Source organism: Daucus carota, chromosome 4 (genome assembly GCF_001625215.2).
Source record: "Daucus carota subsp. sativus chromosome 4, DH1 v3.0, whole genome shotgun sequence".
Taxonomy (NCBI): Eukaryota; Viridiplantae; Streptophyta; class Magnoliopsida; order Apiales; family Apiaceae; genus Daucus; species Daucus carota.
Genome location: NC_030384.2, coordinates 6,013,076 through 6,018,270, shown reverse-complemented (window position 1 = coordinate 6,018,270; position 5,195 = coordinate 6,013,076).

The window sequence follows — 5,195 nt, the reverse complement described above, 5'->3', positions numbered from 1 at the left end:
ACTGATTTCTTAGATCTAGGGTTTTGAGATCTAGGATTTTAGTTTCTTTTCGATTTATCTTGTTTATTTTTGCTTATAAGCTTGTGATATGATGATGAGAACGTGTGATCTGTGTTGTTGAAACTGGTGATGTGGTGCAAATTAGTGATTACAATGATAGGGTTTTTATCATAAGGTGCTTCTCGTTTAATTGAAGTGATTGTTGAATTCAGGTGCTAGTTTCCAGTAAAGAAGAAGTAGATGCTGTGTTGTCACCGGCTATGGTTGCGGTTATGAGACTTTCCAGACGAATAAATGAATTACCCGAGGGTGATGAAGATGACATTGAAACATCTCCTGTGTCTTGCTGTGTCCGTTTATTGGTTCCTTCTGGACAAGCATATAGTCTCATTGGTCGACAAGGGTTGATAGTCAAGTCGATGCAGGAGGCTAGTGGCGCCGCAATACAGGTTTTCTCAAGAGGTATATGTTTTGTTTGGAAATTATGTAGAGTATTCAATTCCCTTTAATTGCATAATGTATTATAAGTGATTTGTTGGATTTTATCTTTGGTGATCTTCTAATTAGGTATATGATTTTGGGAGAGATAATCGATATTGTTTTAGTTGGCGAAGATATCTTGAATTGCCATATATTGTGTTGCATAACTATTTATTTGCCTGAGATGTTTAATTTATTGTCTGATTACTTTGATACTTCTGTTTCCTCCGTCCATCATTTATATTAGTAGATGTAGATCCGTGTCTGACCTTTCGTGCCAATTTCTAAGGGCTTCCCTTTAGATTTGCTCACTCTTGCTATATTTGACTGCCATTAATTGGAACCAAAAACTTTAGGCAATGATATATTAATGGTCTGCTCATTTTTTAAGTTGTCTCCGGACTAAGTATCCATAAGCCTAACTCCAGGAATCAATTTGTTTCCACATGCCCATATCCATTATAACTTTGTTCCTGAAGTACAGTTCATCATTTTGCTATGAGTCATCTAACACTAAAGTTCGTGTATAGATGAAGTTCCAGCATGTAATATCGATTCAGATGGCTGGCCCGGATGCAACGTGTACAGATTGATCGTGCCGCTGATGAAAGTGGGCTCCATCATTGGAAAGAAACGAGAGACCGTCAAGAAGCTGTGTGTTGAGACTGGTGCTCGTGTCAATGTTCTTCCTGGGCTTGTGACTTGTCCTCATCGCGTAGTGAGTGCTTCGTTAATTTTTTTCATCTAGGGTTTTTAGTTTGTTCTTGTTTATCTTTATGTGAACCGGTGATTTTGTTGTAGTTGAAACTTGTGATTTTGTGCAAATCAGTGATTATGATGATTTTGTTCTTGATTTTGATTTTGATGTATATTATAGCAGCGGGGCGGGGCGGGGCGGGGCGGGGCGGGGCGGGGCGAAATTATATTAAATCCCCAGTGGGGCGGGGATGTGGATTGAAAATAAATCCCCGCGGGGAATGGGGCGGGGACGGGGCAGGAAAAATATATATGGGGCGGGGCTGGGAAATGAATTCCCCGCCCCAAACCCGCCCCATTTTTAACCCTAGGGTAAAAACAAGTAATTTGCAGTCGCGAGGATGCTTGCAAATAGATCATTACTTTGGAAGAATATGTCAATAATCGGTGAGCTATCTGTGTTCTCAATTCTCATTACATTAAAACCCGAGGAAAGTGAAACCATAAGATTATTAACTAATCGGAGAAATGCAGAAACTTTACATCCTGAAAGGAAGAGTGATTATTTCATTATAACTTTAAAGTGTATGCTAAAAAAAAAGGTTTAAGATTCTGCATTTTCGGGAGACAAAACTTGAGTGAGGCCAGCTGAAACTGTATACAAGTTCTAATTTGTCTTGTATCAGGTACTATTTTTGCAGCCAACTATATCAAAAATATGAGAAATGCTCTTAATGTAAAAATCGTGTTTTATCTAGGAAGTGGCAGATCAAGCAAGATTATTAACCTTAATATGTGTATTACTTGTGAAAACCGATTCAGCCACTCACAAAATACCTGTGGGTGGCGAACTGCAATTATCTAAAGTTTGCATACTAAATTGTTTTTGAGCCGGAATCTAGGGGTGCGAATTGCAATAAGCTCTTATCCTAACTTGAATTGTTAATTAAATTGGTGTAGGCTGTAGCCGGTTTTGAAACCGTTAGAGATATTATTGCTGCTTCACACCTGGTAGAAAACATGAAGGGTTAATCATTGATGATCCGCTTACTGAATGTTATAAGAGGTTGGGTTGTTCAATAATTCCTATGGACAATGATTCGGAAGACTACATGATGATTGTGAACAATCTGGAGAAAACTTATGGACCTGTCAAAGTCAGAGATACTGTATGATAGATATGTAGAGATCTCACTTCCTATTTTATGTACGATAGAACGTAAGCCGCTGATCACTTCCTTTTGTTCTGTTTCAGAGTTGCTCTGTCTCAGGCGAGAATATATTTGCTGTTGAAGCGAGTGCTTGCCATCCTTGGAAGAGATGAAGAAGCTGCCAAACAAAGTTTTGCTTTGGTGTGGTAACTACTGGTAAACCGCAGTCATTTACTGATAGACTTTATTGTTTTTTCTGTTCTATGTGGTGAATTCTGATGGTGGTGATGATTTCTGAATTCTGTAATTGACATGGAAGGTACAAGGAGCTCAAAACTTATGCGACACTTGCACAAGAGATTCTTGTAGGCGGTTTGCTGTTCCTGGTTACATGGTGAGGCAGCTCTTTGGTTGCTAATGTTGCACCACATTTTCACCTTGTGTAGTTATCTCAGTTCTACTGATTGAAACATTTGGTGGTGTTATAATTTGGGAAAGCAATTGTATGCAATACGAGCTCGCTGTTGTTTGATTAGGCCAGATGGTTTCTTGGTTGTTGGCTTGTTGCTGTTGCTTCTTTGGGCGAGGATTTTATGGGCCTATTTGTTTCAAGGAAGTAGAAGCAGCTTCTGACTTCTGTTTTTTTTCACTCGTTTGTGTAAATAAGTAAAATTATTTTTAAGAAGCTGAGAATACTAGTTTTTCTCTCACAGCTTCTACTTCTTTTCCAAACACGTTATTAACTTATTTACTTCTTACTTTTAACCCACTTCTTTACTTGAAGTAAGAAGTCACTTTTTTTAAGTTTGCCAAAATGGTTTTTTTAAATTTTAATAGAACAGAGGTGACAAGTCACAACTCCACGGGAAATAGCATCCTACAATCCTGCTATATATAGCAGCATCTAACCTAGTGAGGAAGGAATAACTAATCATATCTGGCATAATCAGAAAAAGGTACTTTATTTTAAGTCACCAAATATTTTGAGGAGAATAAGATTGCCGTGAAGGTATGTTATTTAAACTATTCTATACAAATAAAAATCGAGCATCAAAATACCTTTTTAGAGTAGTCTTTGTATTCCTAAATTATTCAAACTAATCTAAATAAATATGCCACTGTGCTTTAAAATGACATTTACTTATTTTTATTATATGAATATAAATTATAATAATTAAAATGACAAGTAAACTCATATTCGAATAAGCGAATTCATTTTTAACCTTATAAGAAGGGATGGACGCGCGGCACTTCGGATCGGGAGTACTATCCCTGCCCCTGATCCCTCGAATTTAATACCCATCCCCAACCACGCGCCGAACCTCGAACGGGGATTCTTTGCCTGATTATGTATTCGCCTAAGATGTTTCTATTGTCTTATCACTTTGATATGTCTGCTTCCTCCCTTTTAGGAGCTTGTTTGTGCATTCTGAGATGACTACTTACAAAGTTAGAGTTGTTAAATGTGGATGACATGCATGTGATAATTTGTTATAGGGATTCAAAATATTAGATTAGTCGTATTCTCATTTTTTAAATTGTCTCCGGACTAAGTATCCATAAGTCTAACTCCAGGAGTTTATTCGTTCCCACATGCCCATATCCATAATTACTTTGTTAGTGAAGTACAATTGATCATTATACTATGAGTCATCTAACTAAAGTTTTTTGGATAGCTGAAGTCCCAACCTATGTCATCGATCCAGATGAAAAGGTTGTGGAATTGGAAGGAGAGGCCATCAATGTTCTTAAAGCTCTTAAATATGTTGGTGGACACTTGAGAAATTTTTTGGTGGATCATAGTGTTCTTCCTTTATTTGAGAAGAATGTAAGTTTACCTTTGTACACTTGTATAGCTTTATAATGTGTTTATGCTTTGAATTACATTTTGCTACTTGACTTGTGAAAACACTAAATTGTGCCTCTATATAAACTTATTCAACAAACTGATAATGCTGACAAGATGATGCTGAACCCGACTACTCAAGCAGGATCTGATGGTAGTGAATACTCTGATCTTTCGGTAAAGCAGGATGCACTTTTTGCTGATCTCGAAAGGAATGAGGACCCTGTATCCTATTTGTCTGGGTGGCCATATAATGGACAAGCGGCTGGACCTCCAAGAATATCTTCTTTGGAGGTTGGACCTATCAATCCTCAGGTTTGTTATACCGCATTTGTCCATTTACCATCTATGAGGGGACCTATCAGGGATTTGGTCTATTGGGGCTGTAGGGGCTGCGCTTTAGAAAAAAACTTTGATCGAAGAAAAATATATTCAACACTAATGTCTTTATGTTTAATGAAGTTCATTAACTCAAGAACCATTGCGCTTCAGTTTCCCCTACTTACAGTATTCTCTCTTTAGAGATTACTGAATAAGGGAGGATTAAGTGGTACCAGGAAGCGCGAGATAGATGCTTTAGCCTTTTTTCTTTTTGTTTCTTTGTAATAAATTGAAATTTTAAACTTGAGTTAACCTGTTTAGTTTTAAATTTTGAACCTGTGCAATTGTGCAATGATGGCTGGCAAAAACTGTGGTGCTGATTAATCTTGATAAATTCCTAGCAGAACTTTGCCATTCTTTCGGTCTGCTTCACAGCAAACCAAAACAAAGGAATAGGTTATCTCCTGTTTTCCAACTGGTACCAAACAAAGGAATCCCCTCGAATTCTACCATTGATAAATCGATAAACATCTTTACACATGCAGAATCCATCTATCTTACAATATCTCCAGTGACCCCCTTGATCGGTAATTTCCACTGTTGATCCATGGTCTCTCCATACCCTCTTTCTCTTTGTTCTGCAAACACCGACCACCTACGAGGCATTTACAGAAGATCTCTCAAATGCTGAAGGCTACAAC